Source organism: Zingiber officinale, chromosome 9B (genome assembly GCF_018446385.1).
Source record: "Zingiber officinale cultivar Zhangliang chromosome 9B, Zo_v1.1, whole genome shotgun sequence".
NCBI classification, from domain to species: Eukaryota; Viridiplantae; Streptophyta; class Magnoliopsida; order Zingiberales; family Zingiberaceae; genus Zingiber; species Zingiber officinale.
The window spans coordinates 52844602-52868120 of record NC_056003.1 but is presented as its reverse complement, the minus strand read 5'-3'; positions in this window follow the sequence as shown (position 1 = coordinate 52868120).

Below are 23519 nucleotides of genomic sequence, written 5' to 3'. Positions count from 1 at the left end.
GACATAATCAGGTATATACTCAATGTCTTTCTAAGGAATACTTTATGGGCATCCATAGTAGATGCTTACAAAGTATCTAAGGATCTTTAATCAATTAAGTTAGATGAATTATTTTCCGAATTTGAATTGCACGAACAGACTAATGCACGTCCAGCAGAGAAAGGTATTGCTTTGATTGCAAGTACGAGCAGAACCCAGGAACCAAAAGCAAAGCGCAGAATCGAACCCGAGTGCGAAGACGAATCAGACTCAAAAGATGACGATGATAAGATCACAGTCGAGATCATCAACCTAGTATGCAAACTTTACAAAAAGAAGAAAGGATAAAGGATTCACCAAGAAGGACATCAAAAAAGTGATTCAGTTCAAGAAGGTACAATCAAGTCCAAAAGTGAAGTTCAATGTAACCTATTACGGCTGCAACTAAAAGGGACACAACAAAGCCAACTGTCCAAATCAAAAGGAAGCAAATAAGTAAAGGAAGAAGAAAGCACTGCAAGCAACATGGGATGAGTCTTCTTCAGAAGACTCTAATGAAGAGCTCGAACAGACGAGCTTCCTCGTGCTTACGGCCCAGGAACAACTCGAAGAATTAGAAATCGAGAACGAATCAGAAACTGAGTCCGAGCAAAGTCACGGATCCGTATCCATTTCCGAAGGGCCTAACCCCACTGCAAGAAATTCTCAATTAACTAAACTACATAATTTAGTCAATTATCTTATGCGTAAGTTAGCCAAATCCAACCTCCGAGTCAAGTCACCCCAAAAGGAAGTAATGATCCTTAAAGAGGAGACTAAATTGAGTCCTTTGACTGAGCCAATTCAAATTAAAAGTTCAACTCAAGTCCAACAACTTGAGGAAGAAAATTCTAATTTGAAAACTCAAGTCAAAGAACTTAAAAATATGTTGGAACGGTTCACTTTAGGTTCCAAGAACCTAGACCTTATTCTTGGAAAATAAAGAGTTGTTTACAACTGATCCGGACTTGGATTTAAGGCTAAACAAAAGTATAGATCTTATGTATCACTTGTAAATAGAGCTAATAGAAAAATAGTCCAAGCATGGGTTCCCAAGTCAAACTTGGTTAATCAAGTTGGACTTGGATAATATTTGGTCCCCAAGGATCAAATCTATTACCTTGATAGACCTTATCGAGGCTATGATCCAGGGGGAGCCAATAGAAAAGCCATTTTTATATATAAATAGAATTGTTTGATGCTTATCTTACTACTTTCATTATGCAAGCTTAAACTAGGTTAGATAAGGATTTAGGCGTGATTTACACTTGACTAGTCAGACCTAGGGGTTTCAAAAAGAAAATTAAATATCTAATTTCTTTGAAAGGTTTTGTCTAGAAGCGGTGGATGATCCCATACCCAAGAAGGTCTAGTGCCTCGCCACAGCTTGAAAGCCAATCATTGAAATAAATATTTAATTGACTAATTAAAAAACTTGAGTCTAACTCAAATGTAAATTAATCCTTAGATGATAACCTAAATCAAAAATTAAATTAATCATCTCACAAAAACCTATAAAGTTTCCTGATTGAACATTTGGAAAAGGGTGAGATAGACTTAGGTAAAATTTAGATCTAATTATTTAATATAATCAATTAACCTAACTAATTAATTAATTAACCTAATCAGTTAATCTAACAAATTAATTAACCTAATTAATTAATTAACCTAATCAATTAATTAACCTAATTAATTAACCTAATCAATTAATAAATCTTATTAAAACTAATTAATCTAACTTTTGATTAGACTTAAACTTAATTAAACTTAACTAAACTTGCTTAAATTTATTTAATTTAATTTCTTAATTAATTTAACTTAATCAAATCAATACAAACTTAAAATTAACTCAACTTAATCCTAATTAAAACTAACATAAATTTTAATTAAAAACTTAAAACTAAACTTAAAAAAAATGTAGGGCACCTCCCAAAGGGGCTTCTAACAATGAAAAGAGGCGCCCTCGGGAGTGGCGGGAAAATTCCAGCCAAAGCGATGGAGGGCGCCTCCCACTGATAGGAGGCACCTCCCATAATGCGTTGTGGGTGTCCTCCATCGAGATAGAAGGCACCCTCAACACTAGTTTTTCCAGCGAACAGAGATTCCTCTGTCCATGTTTTTTTTCATGACTAAAGTCACACTGAGGCGTCCTTTCAGCATGATTTTCTCCCCTTCAACCCCATAAACAACTCAAGATGCCTCCTAGGTATACCCCATTTCATTATATTATTTTTATATGTATTTTCTGTGCATTTTTTTATGTGCATGTATAAAAATAGGAAAGACGGAATATAGTCCCTACTCCTAGTAGTGCCCCATCCACCGATTCTAGATTTCTTATTGAGCGGCATAGGCTAGAGTTCATTAGGCATACCTTTTCTCTAGTAAAGTGTAGATATTTGAGCAGATCCTTTTTTGCTAAATATTGTATTCCTATTACCTAGATGATTTAGCATTACCAGCTAGATAAACTAGTTTACTACAACCATGCAGTTAATCACGACTTGTGTGCTCAGTTTTATAACAACCTAGATAAAATAGATGATCTGACTTACTCCACCAGAGTTAGTGGAAAGGATTTTTAGTTTTCTCCCACCTTCTTACGTACTAGCCTAGGACTTAGGCCATCTACATGTTCATTTTTGTGTTACCCTAGTAGGGACTTGGCATTTGGTGAACTCTACTCCCATATTACATTATATACTATCTATATGTATTTTTTTTGGGAGGAGAGACCACCTGTGGTGACAGACTTCAGGTCACTCTCTCTTAGGGTCTAGGACTATATCATGTATCTGGTCCTGACTACCTGCATTTTGCCGATCACATCTCGGAACGTTTCGATGATGCATCCTTCTTACTCCTTCTTTTTGTATGCCCTTTGTCATCATTTAGATATAGATATAGCATTGCATATATTTCATAACATCATACATGCATCCGGTCTTGTTACTAGACTTGAGGTCCACATGCCCTATTGTCATATTTTGACATATATCTTTTCGACCTTAGAGTTAGATGTTGGTGTAATCGACCTCCAAGGTTTTAATGTCTGACAAATATGTTTAAGTAAGTTTAATAGAGTTTGATCATGGGAAGTCCTAGTCGTGGCTAGACAAGGGTGGGAAGTCAATCGAGTGACTAGTCCTAACTATGGTTAGTCAAGGGAAGTCCTAGTTGTAGGCTATGCAAGAGAAATCTTGGTATATCATGGAAGCCAGGTGGATTCAATAGGTCTGGAGGACCTAATCCCTGGGTAGTCAAATACTGAGGCAAGGGAAATCTCGGTAGATCATAGAAGTCAGGTGGATAGGTCTGGAGTACCTGATCCCTAGGTAGCCGAATACTGAGTCTTGGTGAGTGAAGCTAGGTGGAGAAAACCCTAGGGGGTGGTAACCTTAGGTTCTGGTAAGTGAAGCCAGATGGTGAAAATCCTAAGTGGAGATAACATTAGGTAGCGAGAAGTTTTGGAAATCTTGGAGGAGTAAAATCCAAGCAAGGTTGATCGGATGGTTTCCGATCGATCGCGTGCGGTCGACTGGACCAGCGGATTTTGATGATTCTAAGTTTTGTTTTACCATAGCATTCTGTATTACTATTATTGTTGCTGGCTAATATAGTATTGCATGAAAGGCCTTAGTGGATCAGGTGATCAGACACTGGCCAGAGAAAGTCCAAACAAGTTTAGAAGACCAATGTTTGGTAGGTACGTTGAGGTAAATAACTCAAGGAGCGACAGTGAGGTCGTGTTCCTTAAGGGAACAACCTAAGGTTGCTGATCTAACTGAAGAAATTGGGACGGTTTCCAAGTTAAGATCAAGACAGTTGAACTGTCAATTATCATTACTCATGCATTTTATATATTACTGTGATAATCTTTGTTTTGTAGGAAAATACTATTTAACACTATTTTATAGGTTTGACCTGATTCGTCGACCGAACAGGAGGATCGGTCGACCGAACCAAACTAACTCAGAATAAACACAAGTTCAGACTAAACCAGAGCGAATCTGATCAGAGCTTGATCGATCGACCGAACCAAAAGATCGATCCACCGAACCCTGATGATATGACACAGATCAGCTCGGTCAGAAGTAAAGAAGGAAGCTAAGTTGATCAGTCGACTGAACCAGCAGATCAATCGACCGAATGATACCTCATCAATGTAGCATTAAGTGCTAATCTCGATGAATAGGGAAATTATCTGTTCGGTCGATCAAAAAAGGTGATCGATCGACCGAACACTTTAATGACAATAAATGTCGAAGATCGAATCAGCATCATACCTCAGCGAAGATGGAAGGGAGCTGGTTCAGTTGATCGAACCTGGGGATCGGTCGACTGAACATCAACGATTCTTATAAAAGAGAGCTCGAGGTCCGATGCTGAGATACGAATTCTGATTGATAAAAATCTCATCTCTACACAAGCTACTTGTGCTACAAGTCTTCTGCACATCTTCAAGAAAGCAACTCCATCTGTCTGACCGAGCTTCATCTTCTACTCTTGTCAGTATAATTATTTAAAGCTTGCATTATATTTGATTTGCATTTGTACGACCTGCTTCTTTCCGAGGATTTCGGAAAGAAGGGTTTGAGTGGATTGTCCATCGGTGCGGTCAAGGATCGCGGGCCTTAGAGTAGGAGTCAACCTAAGCTTCGAACCAAGTAACCGAACTGAGTCTTTTACTTTCCACTACATATTCTGATTGTCTTTAAAATACGAAAAGAAAAGTTTTTTTAAGAGTGCAGTATTCCCCCCCCTCTATTGTTGGGATTTTTGAGCCGCAAAAATCGCTTTTGCGTTGCGGAAACCCCGAAATCCCATGTCACCGGATCCGTGCGAATATTAAAATTTTACATGTACAAATTTTTCTAATTCTAGATCTACTTTAGATCTACATGTTTAGGAGTTTATACCTTTGATGCGAAGCCCTTCGCTTATCCCACTCGTCCAAGGTTCGCCGGATCTCAAGGGTGTCAAGTGGACACCCCTCTATGTGTATCCACACGAACAATAGAGATGGAGAAAACACTTAGGGTGCGTTTGGTTCGGGGTTATTCTTGATAACCTTGGTTATCCATCCATTGTTATCAACAAAAACCTTATTTGGTTTAGGTATTCGATGATTCCCGAGTAATGTTTCATGCCCGACACGTCAGCAAAAGGGTCATGCAGCCCAGAATCGGAAAACTTCAGAAAACTAAGGTTTTTCTTGATTCCAGGGTTAACGAATTTTTTTTACCAAAAATATTCTCCAATAAGAAAAAACATGGAAAAAAGAGAAAAAAAATGTAAAAAAATATTTAAAAATGTAAAAAAATAAAAAATGTTTAAAAAATTCTAAAATTTTTAAATTTTTAAAAATAAATAATTTAAAAAAATAAAAAATTTTAAAAAATAAAAAAAATTTAAAAAAATAAAAAATTTAAAAATAAAAATTTTAAATTTTAAAAATTTTAAATTTTTTAAAAAATTTTAAAAATTTTAAAATAAAAAAATAAAAAAAAATTATAAAAATTTTAAAATAAAAAAATAAACATTAAAATTTAAAAAAATGTAAAAAAATAAAAAATATAAATATAAAAAATATAAAAAACATTAAAAAAATAAAAAAAACACATAAAAAGTAAAAAAAATATACAAGAAAAAGAAAAATAAAAAAAAACATAAAAAATAAATAATAATAATAATAATAAGATTATGTATAGTTGATATTGTAATTGAGGGTAATACGGTAAAATATTAAACTAAGGTATTCATTAAAACCTTCAAACAAACAAGTTTTTGTTGCATTACCTAGGTTGAACCAAACAACATTTGGTTATGTTTTATTCCCCATAACCTTGGTTATGTGATTACCAAGTAATCACATAACCAAAGTTATACATGATAACTTGAACCAAACACATCCTTAGAGTGTGATAGCAGTCTAAAGGTGTTCGGCCAAGGAGGAGGAGAGGGAGCGAAGAAGATGAGATGAGGAAGAAGATGGAGTTACAAAACAAAAATGAAACTCACAACCCTTGAATGGTGGCCGGCCACTTCATGAGGAGTTTTACACTCCATGGAATTCCAAGAGTCACAACTCTTGATTTCCCTCATGAGGTGACACACACATAAACCAACCTTGATGATGTGGAACATCATCATTGGCCCACCTAATGCCAACTCACAAATGAGGTGACAATGGTCAAGTCAAACTTGACCTTTCATCTTCCCTCTCAAGTCAAGTCAAACTTGACCACTTCTCTCCCACGGTTGATCAAATATAACCATTAGTTCAAGTCAATTTTAATTTAATGAATCTCTATTCATTGAATTAAATTGACTCAATGAATCCAAGTCCAAATTAGATTCATTGAACACATGAATCAAATTGAGTCCAACTCAATTAGTTTAATTTTGATTACTCTTAATCCAATTTAGTTCATCACATGAACCTAATCCACTAGATATATCAAATGAACCTAATCTCCATCTAATTGTCCTTTGTGTGTGACCCTATAGGTTCTTGTAACGTTGGCAATGCTCCTAAACCCATTTAGAAGCATAAGTAATGAGCGGTATCTAGCAACACATCATTACTACCCAAGTTACAAGAATGTTGAGATCCAACATCACCTTGTGACTACTAATTGTGACTCTTCACAATATATGACAAGTGTCCTTCTATCCTTGACATCTAGGTTGATCAATTTGAGGCATAGACGGTGTCATCCTCTGATCAATCTAAATCTTGAACTCCAAGTAGACTCACTATAATCAAATGAGCTCAATATCTCATATTGACTCACTTGGGCATGACCATGCACTTAGTGGTCTCACTCTATCAAGAATAACGATGTCACTCCCGTTATATAGGAGGGATAGATCCCATCTACATCACTCACATCCCTCCGCATAATTTGTTACATACCCAGTAATCATCTTTATAGTCCACCCAGTTACTGGTGACGTTTGACGAAGCCAAAGTATGAAACTTCTTATATAGGGAACCATGGTGACTTCAGGTCCAAGGACTAATAGTCATACTAATAGCCATATGAGAAAATATATGACACTCATATAATGATCCATGATACTTTCTCATGGCGGATCATTCAGTATACATTCTCCAATGCATACCCATGTGTCAACTTGATATCTCTATATCCATGACTTGTGAGATCAAGTCATCGAGTTGACCTACATGCTAGTCTCGTCGCATTAACATTGTCCCTGAATGTTAATACTTGACTAGGAATGATTAAGAGTAGTGTTCTCTATATCATCTCACTATCGATTCAACCAATCGATTGATATAGATAAGAACCTTCTACTTAAGGACGCTATTATACTTAGTTATTTGGCACCAATACAAGTAAGTATAATAACCAAAACAAATGTCTTTATATACATAGAAATATGATACAATGAGTTCATATAACAATCATCATATGACTGACTTTAGGGCTCTAACTAACAATCTCCCACTAGCACTAGTGTCAATCAGTGTAGGCTCTAAGGCCCAATGACCTAGTGTGACCATCATGCTTTCTCTGTGCCAAAGACTTGGTCAGGGGATCTGCGATGTTAGTCTCTGTGGATACTCTGCAAATCTTCATATCTCCTCTATCGATGATCTCTCGAATGAGATGGAAGCGCCGTAGTATGCGTTTAGTCCGCTGGTGTGAGCGAGGTTCCTTAGCCTGTGTAATTGCTCCATTATTGTCACAATAGAGCTCTATCGGATCAGCTATGCTAGGAACCACGCCAAGCTCAGTAGTGAACTTGCGGATCCAAACTGCCTCCTTTGCTGCCTCTGATGCAGCAATATACTCGGCCCTTGTTTTAGAATCAGCAACTGTGTCCTGCTTCGAACTCTTCCAGCTCATAGCACCACCATTTATGCAAAACACGAACCCAGACTGTGATCTATAATCATCATGGTCAGTTTGGAAGCTGGCATCACTGTAACCCTTTACAGCTAGCTCATCATCGCCTCCATATATCAAGAAATATTCTTTAGTCCTTCTTAAGTACTTAAGAATATTCTTGACTGCTATCCAGTGACTTTCACCTGTATCTGACTAGTATCTGCTCGTCATGCTCAAAGCATACGAAACATCAGGACGAGTACATAGCATGGCGTACATGATAGATCCTATGGCTGAGGCATAAGGGTTCATATCCATGCGGTCTCTCTCCTCTCTAGAAGAGGGACTTTGAGTTTTCGAAAGACTCACACCATGTGACATCGGCAGAAATCCCTTCTTGGAGTTCTGCATGGCAAACCGTAGTAATACCTTGTCAATATATGTACTCTGACTTAGGCCAAGCAATCTATTAGATCTATCTCTATAGATATGTATGCCTAGAATACAGGTTGCTTCACCTAAGTCCTACATTGAGAAACAATTCCCTAGCCAAGTCTTTACAGACTAAAGCAAAGGGATGTCGTTCCCAATGAGTAGTATGACATCCACACACAACACAAGGAAAACAACTGTGTTCCCTACAACCTTCTTGTAGACACAGGGTTCATCTTCATTCTTGATGAAACCAAACTGTTTGATTGCATAATCGAATCAAAGATTCCAGCTCCGAGAAGCTTACTTTAGTCCATAAATGGACTTATGCAACTTGCATACTCTGTCAGTATGCTGTGGATCTACAAAACCCTCAGGTTGTGTCATGTACACATCCTCGAGCAAGTTTCCATTCAGAAATGTGGTTTTGACGTCCATTTGTCAGATCTCATAATCGTGGTATGCTGCAATAGCAAGCATGATCCGAATGGACTTAAACATCGCTACTGGAGAAAAGGTTTCATCATAGTCAATACCATGAATTAGTTTGAAAAATTTAGCTACTAGATGACCCTTATATATCAGTCCATCCATGTCAGTCTTTCTCTTAAAGACCCACTTACACCCAATGGATTTTATCCCTTCAGGTGGATCAACCAAAGTCCATACTTGGTTGGTGTACATGGATTCCATTTCGGATCTCATGGCCTCTAGCCATTTCTCAGAATCTGGTCTCATCACAGCTTCCTGATAAGAGGTAGGCTCATTCTCAATGAGCATAGCTTCATCATGGTCAGACAAGAGAAATGAGTATCTCTCAGGCTGACGACGTATCCTATCAGACCTGCGAAGAGGTATGCCTACTTGAACTGGTTGTTATTCCTCAACTCCTTGTGGAACAATCTCATCATCCACAACACTTTGTGGTTCCAGTTCAACTTCCATCAAGGTTTCAGTGCTATGGTCCATATCTTGAACTTCTTCAAGATTGAACGTACTCCCACTAGTTTTTCTAGAAACAAAGTCCCTTTCTAGAAAAACCCCAGTCTTTGCCACAACTATTTTGTGCTGACTGGGAATGTAGAAGTAATATCCCTTTGTTTCCTTAGGATATCCTATAAAATAGCACTTATTAGATTTGGGTCATAGTTTGTCCGAGACTTGACGTCGAATGTAAGCCTCACAACCCCAAATCCTCATAAAAGACACCTGGGCATCTCTCCCAGTCCATATCCTATATGATTTCTTTATCACAGCCTTGGATGAAACACGGTTGAGTATGAAGGCTGCTGTGTCCAGAGCATAGCCCCAAAGAGATAATGAGTAAAAGAAAAAGGGAAGGAAAAATTCATTTTTCCTTCTTCCTCTCATTTGGAATAAAAGGAGAAAAGGAAAGAGAAAATTTCATTTTCTTCTCTTCCTCCTCCCTCCTCCTCTCCACCGAAACCAAGCTCCTTCTTCCTCACCATTGTCGAACCAAGCAAAGGAGCTTCTCTCTAGGAAAAGCTTCACAACCAAGGTTACTTCTCTTAGAGAATTAAGCGAGAGATGTAAGTACCCCCTCACCTGCAGTACAATAGTTTTCGCACGCTTTATGTTTAAAGGTTGTTGAAAAAAACTTAGGGATTTCCTTGCAAGTTTTGGCCAAGATAAGGAGTTGTGGTTACTTATGGTTGTCAAGTTTACAATTTATGCTTCATGTTGTAACAAAAAGTCTAGAACCTCACTCTTGAGGTTTCGGCCAAAATGGAACATAAGGTTTAGATCAAAGTTTTGAAACCTAAACATGCTTGTTTATGTTCCTTCATGATACATGATCTATTACATGTTGTTAGTTAAGTTTTCATGCTACAAGTTGTATAAACAAAACCTAGAACCTTACCTAAGGTTTCGGCCAAGATGGAACATAAGGTTTAGAGAAAAGTATTGAAACCTAAACATGCTTGTTTATGCTCCTTCATGATACATGATCTATTACATGTTGTCAGTTAAGTTTTCATGCTACATGTTATATAAACAAAAACCTAGAACCTTACCTTAGGTTTCGGCCAAGATGGAACATAAGGTTTAGAGCAATGTTTTGAAACCTAAACATGCTTGTTTATGCTCCTTCATGATACATGATCTATTACATGTTGTTAGTTAAGTTTTCATGCTACGTGTTGTATAAAAAAAACCTAGAACCTTACCTTAGGTTTCGGCCAAGATGGAACATAAGGTTTAGAGCAAAGTTTTGAAACCTAAACATACTTGTTTATGCTCCTTCATGATACATGATCTATTACATGTTGTTAGTTAAGTTTTCATGCTACAAGTTGTATAAACAAAACCTAGAACCTTACCTTAGGTTTCGGCCAAGATGGAACATAAGGTTTATAGCAAAGTTTTGAAACCTAAACATGCTTGTTTATGCTCCTTCATGATACATGATCTATTACATGTTGTTAGTTAAGTTTTTATGCTACATGTTGTATAAACAAAACCTAGAACCTTACTTTAGGTTTCGGCCAAGATGGAACATAAGGTTTAGAGCAAAGTTTTGAAACCTAAACATGCTTGTTTATGCTCCTTCATGATACATGATCTATTATATGTTGTTAGTTAAGTTTTCATGCTACATGATGTATAAACAAAACCTAGAGTCTTACCTTAGGTTTCGGCCAAGGATGAATACAAGGTCTGTTGGTTGCTACTCGGAAAGCCTAGAGGTTCCACTGTACAAAAATTTTGTACAAAGGTCTGAACCTTTTCCTAGCTACCATGTGTTCTTTTAAATTAAATTTTGGATCGCCTGCGGAACTTAACACGTTTGATCCAAAACTTAATCTATTCGTTCTTTTAGGTTTTGACTTGGGTCTCCTGCGGAACTTAACACGTTCGACCCAAATCACCTTAAGTTATTAATTCCATTAAATATTAATTTCCATAATTGGTTCCCAGTACTGACGTGGCGAGGCACATGACCTTCTTGGATATGGGAGCAACCACCACCGACTAGACAAAACCTTTTATGGAAAGCTAATATTTAATTTCCTAAAATAACTTTAGGTTAATCGAAAAGAACAATCAAATCACAAGGAAAAAGAAAACAAAAGAACACAACATCGAAAAACATATTCGAAATACTAGAATCGCATGCCTCTTGTATTTGGTATTATTTCCAAAAATAACTAGTATGATGCGGAAAGAAAAATTACTAGTTATATCTTTTAGAAAGACCTCTTGATCTTCTACCGTATTCCTCTTCTAACCTCGGACGTTGTGTGGGCAACGATCTTCCGAGATGAGAAACCACCAAAGCACCTTCTTCTCCTTTCTTCAAGTTTCGGCCAAGCACTATGCTTCCAAGAGATGAAGATCTTTTTCCACCAATCAAGCTCCAAGAGATGTAAGCTATCTCTCCTTCTTCTCCAAGCTAAAATCCGGCCACCACTTGATCTTCAAAGAGGAAGAGAGGTCCGGCCACAAGATGGAGAGAAGAGAAAGGAAGGAGGCCGGCCACACCAAGGAAGAAAAGAGGGAGAAAATAATAGAGGTTGTTCACCCATGAAGGCTCCTCTACCTCCTCTTTTATAATCCTTGGTCTTGGCAAATAAGGAAATTTTAATAAAAATTTTCTTAATTCTTTTGCCATGAAAAGGAAAAATTTATTTTAATTAAAATAATTTTTCTTCTCATTGAAACATGGCCGGCCACTTTATTTCCCCAAATCAAGGAGAGTTTTAATTAAACAATAATTAAAACTTCCTAATTTGTTTCCGGAAATTTATAAAAATTTCTCCAATAATTTTATCCCTTCATGATTGGTTTATAAAAAGGAAATTTAATAAATTAAAATCTTTCTTTTAAACATGTGGATAAAAAGAAAGTTATCTCTATAAATTAAAATCTCTTTTAATCTACAAATAAGGAAAGATATCAAATCTTTTCTTAATCTTTTGTAGAAACTTATAAAGAGAATATTTAATTTTAAACTCTCTTTTAAATCATGAACATAATTAAAAAGGAAAGTTTTCTTAAAATTTAAAATCCTCCTTTAATCAACAAATAAGGAAAGATTTCAAATTTTAAACTCTCTTTTAAACATGTAGATGATTTACAAATAAGGAAAGTTTTTACCAAAAATTAAAACCATCCTTTTAAACTACAAATAAGGAAAGAGATTAATCTCTTCTCTTAATCTTTTGTAGAAAGCTATAAAAGGAAATTTTTAATTTTTAAACTCTCTTTGAAATCATGATATCCACATAAGAAATAATTTTAATAAAAATCCTTTTTAATATTCTAGTGGCCGGCCACCTACATGACTCATCCACTTGATCTTGGCCGGCCCTAGCTTGGGTTCCAAGCTAGCTTGGCCGGCCCCATTGGATGGGTAAGAAGGTGGGTATGCGGTGGGTATAAATCTCTATATACTAGAGGCTACGATAGGGACCGAGAGGAGGAATTGGTTTTGGTCTCCCGATGAAATTAAGCATCCCGTGTTCGCCCCGAACACACAACTTAATTTCATCAATAATAATTCATTCCACTAAAGAACTATTATTGAACTATCGCACCAATCCCAAATTACATTTTGGGCTCCTTCTTATTATGAGTGTGTTAGTCTCCCTGCGTTTAAGATAACGAATGTCCACTAATTAAGTAAGTTACTGACAACTCACTTAATTAATATCTAGCTCCAAGAGTAGTACCACTCAACTTCATCGTCATGTCGGACTAAGTCCACCTGCAGGGTTTAACATGACAATCCTTATGAGCTCCTCTTGGGGACATTCTCAACCTAGATCACTAGGACACAGTTTCCTTCTATAGTCAACAACACACACTATAAGTGGTATCATTTCCCAACTTATCGGGTTTATTGATTCATCGAACTAAATCTCACCCATTGATAAATTAAAGAAATAAATATCAAATATATGTGCTTGTTATTATATTAGGATTAAGAGCACACACTTCCATAATAACTGAGGTCTTTGTTTCTTTATAAAGTCAGTATAAAAGAAACGACCTCTAATGGTCCTACTCAATACACTCTAAGTGTACTAGTGTAATTATATAGTTAAGATAAACTAATACCTAATTACACTACGACCTTCCAATGGTTTGTTCCTTTCCATTATGGTCGTGAGCTACTGATTATAATTTATAAGGTACTGATAACATGATCCTCTGTGTGTGACACCACACACCATGTTATCTACAATATAAATTAATTGAACAACTACATTTATCATAAATGTAGATATTTGACGAATGTGATTTTTATTTCTAGATAAATGTTTATACCAAAAGCTAGGCTTTTAGTATACACTCTAACAATCTCCCACTTATACTAAAAGACTAAGCTGCCATATCTGCTGCCATACATCTGATTCCCATGCCTTTCAAAAAGCTCTTGCCTTAAGGACCTTAGGTTATCATCTGATGCAATCTAGGCGGCAACAACTTCTCCTCGTTATATAATTTCTCGTATTGGGTGGTACTTGCGCTCTATTGTGTTTACTTGCCTTATAGACTTATGGTTTCTTCGAGTTTGCTACTGCACCAACATTATTACAATAAATTGTAATAATCTTTGGACAAACCAGAAATCATATCTAAATCTATCTTGAGGTTATTGAGTCATTCAGCTTTTATGGCTACCTCAGAGGCTTGCCATATACTAAGCTTCTATGGTGGAGTCCAGAAAAACACCTATGCTTATCACTCTTCCATAGTTATGACTTTACCTCCTAAAGTAAACACAAAACCCCGAGGTCGACTTATTATTGTCCCTATCCGATTGGAAGTCAAAATCCATGCAGCCCACAGGGACCAAATTAACTGCCTTGTAAGCTAGCATATAATCTCTAGTGCCTCTAAGGTACTTTAATATATGCTTTATGCAGTCCAATGTCCTTGTCTAGGGTTACTTTGATATCTGCTAACTATGCCCTTGGCAAAACAAATTTCTGATCTCGTGCATAACATACATTAGGCTTCCAACAGCCGAAGCATAAAGAACTGCTTTATTTCCTTTATCTCCTTTGATGTCTACAGAGACATATCTTTAGATAAAGTTACTCCATCCTGAAAAGGTAAGAAACTTTTCTTGGAGTTTTGCATGCTTAAAACGAGCAAGGATTTTTCTGATATATGAAGCTTGGGATAAGTAAAATATTCTTTTCTTGCGATCACTTATTACTTTGATCTTAAGAATATATACATTCTCCCAAGTCCTTTATATCGAATTGTTTGAACAACCATACCCTTACTTCTGACAACATTTTGATATTGTTTCCAACTACAAAAAATGTTATCTACGTATAGTACAAAAAATACCACCACGCTTTCATCACACTTTTTGTATACACAAGACTTATCCGGTTACTAAATCCATAGATCTGGATTACTTTGATAAACCGGATGTTCCAAGACCTTGAAGCTTTACCTCAGTCCATAGACTGATTGAGCTTGCACACAAGATGCTCTTAGCCCTTTGCAATGAACCCTTCTGGTTGCTTTATATGGATGCTTTCTTCAAGACTTCCATTAAGGAATGCTGTCTTGACATCCACTTGCTAAATAGATAAAAGAATCCGGATAGACTTAAGCATGACTACCAGTGAAAAAGTTTCCTTTTTCATCAAGCCTTGCTTTGAAAGTTACTACCTTCCTGTCTATCCCTCTTTTCCTATTATAGACCTTTTTACACCCAACGACTTTTACACCATTTGGTGATTCTACAAGCTTCCAGATTTTATTAGAATACATATATTCTAATTCTGTTATTCATTACTCTTTGCCAAGATGCTGCATCTTTATCTTGGAGTACTTCATCATATAACCGGAGATCAGGTTCATGTCCTCCAGGGATCGAATCCAAAAACTCTCCCAAAACATGAACCTATTTAGGTTGCCTAACAACCCTCCCACTACGATAAGGCACTTTCTGCAATTGTGTATCATTTGTGATACGTGTTACAGTTTTCTTGTGGTATCTCATCTTGTACAGTTGGTACTAGGTTAGACATGTCCTTTATTATTTCCTTAAGAACAAATTTACTTATGAGCACGTGGTTCATTATATAGTCCTTTTCTAAAAATCAGTCATTGATGCTAACAATGACCTTCTGATTTTTAAGACTATAAACCTACTTTTGTTTATCTAAGAAAACTTACAAACAAGTGAACTCCTATCCAACTTATCATTATCTCTCTTTAACATATGTGCTAGATTACCCGAATCCGAATATGCTTCAAAATAGGCTTACGCCTATTCAACAATTCTATATGAGTAGAGAGTTATGACTTGGAAGGCACTATGTTCACTTTCATTTTCAGAGTTTATCCTTAAAACAAATTTGGTAATTTTCTAAATAACTCATCATCTATCTAATTATTCCATAAGAGTTCTTTACCTTCTTTCTACTACACCATTCTGTTGGGGTGTACCAGATGCAGTTAGTTGGGATAGAAATCCAACTTCTGATAAGTGACTCCTAAAATCTCTTAAGAGGTACTTGCCACTACGATCTTCCATAGTGACTTTTTACTTTATTTCTCCGCATCAACCTTGTACTCTTTGAACTAATCAAAGTACTTAGTCTTGCGGTACATTAAGTAAATTTATTTGTATCTTGAATAGTTGTCTATAAATTAGACAAAATATTCAATACTACCTCTAGTCTGGATAGTCATAGGATCACACAAATCAGAATGAACCGATTTCAACATATCTTTGACTCCATACCCCTTGGACTTAAAAGCTTCTTGGTTATTTTCCTTCCAAGTAAGATTCGCAGGTTGGAAAGATTTCCACTACCAATGAACCCAAAAGTTCATCAGCTACCAATGAATCCTACTCAAGTATAACCTAGCTTTAGATGCCAAAGATATAATTGGTTCATTTCTGAAGGTTGCTTTCTCTTAAAATTAGAAGATGTGTTACTAATTTCCATTTGTTGCATCGTGGGAGTTATTGGATTATAAATTGTCAACCATCATACAAGAATAGATAACTTCCCTATTTTTCTTGATAACAACTTTGTTATCAAAATAGACACAATATCTATAATAGTTTAGAAACTGAAATTAGGTTCTTTCTAAACTTGGTACGTAAAGACAATTACTTAAAATCCATATTTTATTCTTTTCAAAGGATAAACATCTCCCACTGCAACAACTACCACTTTTCCAGTAGTGCCCATGTGGACGGTGATTTACCTTTCATTTAGTTGTCGGGTTTCCTGGAACCCTGCAATGAATTGCAGACATGATTAATGGCATCTTGTATCTACACTCCAGGTTCTGGTAGATAACACCACTAGACATGTTTCAACTAATGAATTAAATACACCTAAATTGTTCTTAGTTCTAAGAAGACAGTCTACCTTAATGTCCAAGTCCTATTTCCAATCATTACAATTGGGACTACTAAGTCTTTTCCTATAGTATGACTACTAGGGATTGACAAACATCCTAAGAATCACAAAAATATTTGGTCAAGATCAACTCCTTAAAAACTCCATGAATTTTGTATATTCAAAATCAAAGAGGAGATTTTATTCATTAATTTTATTATCTCGTCAACTTTACTTTATGACGAATAAAATTAATAGTTGATCTGTCCTTGATCAAATATTTGATCAAAACTCTTTGAATTTAAAATAACATTGAGTCCTCAAAAAATATTATTTAAATTCACCAACATCTCAAACACCGTGAATTTTGCATGCCACGTTAGTGTGGACGTATACAAATTCATCATTTGTAAGAGGAGGGTTTTACCCATTGACTATCTTGTCAATATAACTTTTTGACAAATAAAATTACCTCAAACACCATGAATCTTGTATGCCACGTTAGTGTGGACGTATACAAATTCAAACATTTGTAAGAGGGGTTTATTAATTTTATTATATTGCCAATCTAGTTTTATGACAAATCAATAGTTGGTTTCCCTTTGGTCACACAAGTGATAGTAGTGACTCCGTTGGGGAGGATACTATTAAATGTGTCTAAGTGTATACCATTACTTGACACTAAGTCCATTAATAAGATTATGCCCCTTCCGTTGGGGAAGATCACACGCTCTTAATTAACTTCCTATAGTCATCCAAAATGGAAGTCTGTTCTAGTGATCCACAAACAAGCTCATCCGTTATGGAGGAAGGCACTCAGAGCCAACGCGCAAGCTTGTTTGCATCACTTACAAACCAGTAATGGAGACCATGAGATTTACTTAAAAATCCCTCTCCCACTTAGTTATTTATAAATGAGGAATTTTAACTATGCTAGCCTACTAAATATGTAAACCAACATGCACACACAGCACAATATAAAAGCAATAAATAGAAAATCTAATTTTCAACTATTATGGCTTTTATCTCTAGTTGTCCTCCGTGTGTTGTCATCCCAAGCTGCTGCCATATTTGGCCACTGCCACCGGGTCTAGCTGTCGCATCCATCTTGCTCCTAGTTCCGCTGCGCCTCTGGTCCTTAGAAGGTTCCACGCTTTGCAAGATTCGATCCGCGACATAAATAGAATTTTACATTTTTGATCCTATATTCCATAAAAGGAATGTACATGTATCTAGATCAAAAATAAAATCCTAATAAAACTAAATATAGCTCCTGCTGTATTTTATAATACAATCATGCACACACAGATAAATGCCCTTGACATGTCCAAGGGTACAATCACACACATAATAACTAAAAGTCATAATAGTTGGATCCTGCATCCACAAAGTTAGTACATCCTACTATTATCCTGCCTAAATTATGTATGACATATGCATAATTAAACTAATACCAAATACACAGAGGCAAAACCCTAGCTCTGATACCAATTGTTGGTTGCTACTCGGAAAGCCTAGAGGTTCCACTGTACAAAAATTTTGTACAAAGGTCTGAACCTTTTCCTAGCTACCATGTGTTCTTTTAAATTAAATTTTGGATCGCCTGCGGAACTTAACACGTTTAATCCAAAACTTAATCTATTCGTTCTTTTAGGTTTTGACTTGGGTCTCCTGCGGAACTTAACACGTTCGACCCAAATCACCTTAAGTTATTAATTCCATTAAATATCAATTTCCATAATTGGTTCCCAGTACTGACGTGGCGAGGCACATGACCTTCTTGGATATGGGAGCAACCACCACCGACTAGACAAAACCTTTTATGGAAAGCTAATATTTAATTTCCTAAAATAACATTAGGTTAACCGAAAAGAACAATCAAATCACAAGGAAAAAAAAAAAAGAACACAACATCGAAAAACATATTCGAAATACTAGAATCGCATGCCTCTTGTATTTGGTATTATTTCCAAAAATAACTAGTATGATGCGGAAAGAAAAATTACTAGTTATACCTTTTAGAAAGACCTCTTGATCTTCTACCGTATTCCTCTTCTAACCTCGGACGTTGTGTAGGCAACGATCTTCCGAGATGAGAAACCACCAAAGCACCTTCTTCTCCTTTCTTCAAGTTTCGGCCAAGCACTATGCTTCCAAGAGATGAAGATCTTTTTCCACCAATCAAGCTCCAAGGGATGTAAGCTTTCTCTCCTTCTTCTCCAAGCTAAAATCCGGCCACCACTTGATCTTCAAAGAGGAAGAGAGGTCCGGCCACAAGATGGAGAGAAGAGAAAGGAAGGAGGCCGGCCACACCAAGGAAGAAAAGAGGGAGAAAATAATAGAGGTTGTTCACCCATGAAGGCTCCTCTACCTCCTCTTTTATAATTCTTGGTCTTGGCAAATAAGGAAATTTTAATAAAAATTTCCTTAATTCTTTTGCCATGAAAAGGAAAAATTTATTTTAATTAAAATAATTTTTCTTCTCATTGAAACATGGCCGGCCACTTTATTTCCCCAAATCAAGGAGAGTTTTAATTAAACAAGAATTAAAACTTCCTAATTTGTTTCCGGAAATTTATAAAAATTTCTCCAATAATTTTATCCCTTCATGATTGGTTTATAAAAAGGAAATTTAATAAATTAAAATCTTTCTTTTAAACATGTGGATAAAAAGAAAGTTATCTCTATAAATTAAAATCTCTTTTAATCTACAAATAAGGAAAGATATCAAATCTTTTCTTAATCTTTTGTAGAAACTTATAAAGAGAATATTTAATTTTAAACTCTCTTTTAAATCATGAACATAATTAAAAAGGAAAGTTTTCTTAAAATTTAAAATCCACCTTTTAATCAACAAATAAGGAAAGATTTCAAATTTTAAACTCTCTTTTAAACATGTAGATGATTTACAAATAAGGAAAGTTTTTACCAAAAATTAAAACCATCCTTTTAATCTACAAATAAGGAAAGAGATTAATCTCTTCTCTTAATCTTTTATAGAAAGCTATAAAAGGAAATTTTTAATTTTTAAACTCTCTTTTAAAACCATGATATCCACATAAGAAATAATTTTAATAAAAATCCTTTTTAATATTTTAGTGGCCGGCCACCTAAGCTTGGGACCCAAGCTTTGGCCGGCCACCTACATGACTCATCCACTTGATCTTGGCCGGCCCTAGCTTGGGTTCCAAGCTAGCTTGGCCGGCCCCATTGGATGGGTAAGAAGGTGGGTATGCGGTGGGTATAAATCTCTATATACTAGATGCTACGATAGGGACCGAGAGGAGGAATTGGTTTTGGTCTCCCGATGAAATTAAGCATCCCGTGTTCGCCCCGAACACACAACTTAATTTCATCAATAATAATTCATTCCACTAAAGAACTATTATTGAACTACCGCACCAATCCCAAATTACATTTTGGGCTCCTTCTTATTATGAGTGTGTTAGTCTCCCTGCGTTTAAGATAACAAATGTCCACTAATTAAGTAAGTTACTGACAACTCACTTAATTAATATCTGGCTCCAAGAGTAGTACCACTCAACTTCATCGTCATGTCGGACTAAGTCCACCTGCAGGGTTTAACATGACAATCCTTATGAGCTCCTCTTGGGGACATTCTCAACCTAGATCACTAGGACACAGTTTCCTTCTATAGTCAACAACACACACTATAAGTGGTATCATTTCCCAACTTATCGGGTTTATTGATTCATCGAACTAAATCTCACCCATTGATAAATTAAAGAAATAAATATCAAATATATGTGCTTGTTATTATATTAGGATTAAGAGCACACACTTCCATAATAACTGAGGTCTTTGTTTCTTTATAAAGTCAGTATAAAAGAAACGACCTCTAATGGTCCTACTCAATACACTCTAAGTGTACTAGTGTAATTATATATTTAAGATAAACTAATACCTAATTACACTACGACCTTCCAATGGTTTGTTCCTTTCCATTATGGTCGTGAGCTACTGATTATAATTTATAAGGTACTGATAACATGATCCTCTGTGTGTGACACCACACACCATGTTATCTACAATATAAATTAATTGAACAACTACATTTATCATAAATGTAGATATTTGACGAATGTGATTTTTATTTCTAGATAAATGTTTATACCAAAAGCTAGGCTTTTAGTATACACTCTAACAAGGTCTAGGGCAAGGTTTTGAAATCTAACCATGCTTGTTTATGCTTCCTCATGATGTATGATTTTCTATACAATGTTAGATTGAATTTCCATGTCTTAAGTTGCATGAAAAACCTAGAAACCTTACCTTTAGGTTTCGGCCAAGGTTGAATTAGAGGCTTAGAGAAAGTTGTAGACCTAAACTATACTTGTTTTATGCTTCCTCATGATGTATGATTTCCTATGCAATGTTAGGTTAAATTTCCATGGCTTATGTTGCATGAAAAACCTAGAAATACCACCTTGAGGTTTCGGCCAAGGTTGAATATTAGAGTTAGAACCTCACTTATGGTTACCAAAGGACTCACTTGCTATGCTATGTAGGTTGCCAAAGTTTCATGCTTTAAATTGATTAAGGGAAAAATTTAAAACATGCCTTCATGTTTCGGCCAAGATAAGAAGAATGAGGTTAAGAAGCTACCTAGGGTTCCTAAGGTCTTACATGCTATGATTAATGATTATGAAGACTTAGGTAGTTGATTTCATGTATCCATGTTGTTTGAAAATCCATGATGTATGCTTATATGTTTCGGCCAAGCATGATTTAGGGCTTGTAAGAAGTTTCAAAACCTTAATCATACATGATGTTGACTCTTATGATATGATATGAATTTTTATGTCACCATGTTAATTGATATGTGCACTTCATATTATCATGTTATGTTTTTATGAGATGCTATATAATGTGCACTTCATGTTATCATGTTATGTTTTTATGATATGCTATATGTTATGTGCACTTGGTGCCATCATGCTATGTTTATGCAAGGCTTATGTAAGATGAAAAACCTAAGAGATGCTTCCCTTAAGTTGGGATCAAGAGCACTCTTCATGATTCATAAACTCTAGTACTTAAGCCTGGAGGTCTAGAGTTCGAATCCTGGGGGAGGCAAAAATCCACTGGCCAGGGGTGGAAAGTCCTAGTGAGTAACGGCGCGGCCGACGGTCGACGACCCGAGGGTGGCCAAATGGGCCGCTAAATGGGTCGGGTCGTTACAATAAAAAGGCGCCTTTTTATTAACGACCTGGCCCTTTGGCCTCTTTGGGCGACCCTTGTGGCGGCCCAACTGGCGGCCCTTATGTCGTCGGGGAGATCTTCTTCTTCGAAAAACCTAGCGATCAGAACTGTAAGAAACCTAGCGCAGGAAGTAAGTAACCCCTCACCTGCAGTATAAGTAGTTAATCATATGTTTTTATGTTTTTAGTTCAGCCATATGCAGATTTTTCGGCACGTAGGGTGTATTTGACCCTCCACACAAGTTTAGAGTTTATTTGAGCACCTCTAGATGAGCCAGACATGTTTCCCTCTCCAGTTTTGGGGTATTAGACACTGTCGGGTGCCTAGAGGTGGTCCCCTAATTGAGAGGAGAAATAGAGCACACCAAGTGTTCGATAAAATGACTAGTACAGTTAAATGCTACAGTAGACATTTTAATACCTCAGTTAAATGCCATAGAAGCATTTTAAGTAGCATGCTTAGTCTTGCTTCAGTTTATATGGGACTACAGTCCAATGGGTGGGCTCCCATAGTTGCCCCTAGGTTCAGATAACCTAGCTCTAGGTTCAGATAACCTAGTAAGAGCAAGATAAGATAAATTAGCTTATGAATCAGTAATTTTACTATTATCAGTGACACTGTGCTGGACTCTTAGTTGTTCTTGGGTTGGGCTCCCATAGTCGTCCCTAGGTTTAGATAACCTAGTAAACCCTACTAGATTCGGGACTAGCTACCTCGGGTCTAGTTAGGGATGCGCGCATAGCAAGTACAGTTGTCGGGCCCATTAGCAGCATGATTATTATTTTTATCTATTATGAAAAATAGTTTTCAAAACTTCACAATTCAGTTATGTGAATACAATTCAGATTTAGCATTAGCCTAGCATTAGTTTAGCTTAGTTTATGTTTCCGTTCAGTTTTCTTTTTGATACAATAAGATAGTTCTATGATCAGTATTTGATTGCCATGACTCATATATCAGTATGCCATGTTTTAGCATTTTCAGTATAACTATCAGCATACATTTCCAATAGCATCTTTTTAAAGCATGATTTCATCGAATACATGTTTTGTGAGGTAGATAGTTCTTACTAAGCTCCCAAGCTTATAATTTCCTTTTCCTTATACTGCAGATAAAGGTAAAGGGCAGATGGATTAGCGGAGGCTGGAGGGTAATGTGTCAAGATGTGTGTGAGAAGGAACTTGGAATAAAGACTCTCGGGGACTAGCAAGTTTAAAGAATTAGAATTTCTCATATTCTTATTACTCCACGCATCTAGAATGTTTAAATATCATGAATTGTGAAAGTATGCACCATGCTATGCCTAGACCACTGGTTATCTTGATGTTAGTTAATAAACCACTAATAATGACAGTAATGACATGCCTAGAAATTTTATGCTGCTTTTAAGTTGATACATTTGCATTGTATATGGATTAGTGGTGGAATACAGCAGAAATCAGAGCTCTAATCGATCAGTCGATCGATTGGAGGGTCCTCAATCGATCAGCCGATCGATTGGGAAGTGATTTTCCACGTACAGAGAGCTGATGAATAGATCAGCTGATCGATTGGCCATGGATCGATCAACCGATCGATCGGAAAGTAATTTCCGCAAACAGAGAGCTGCTGAATCGATCAACTGATCAATTGGCCCAGG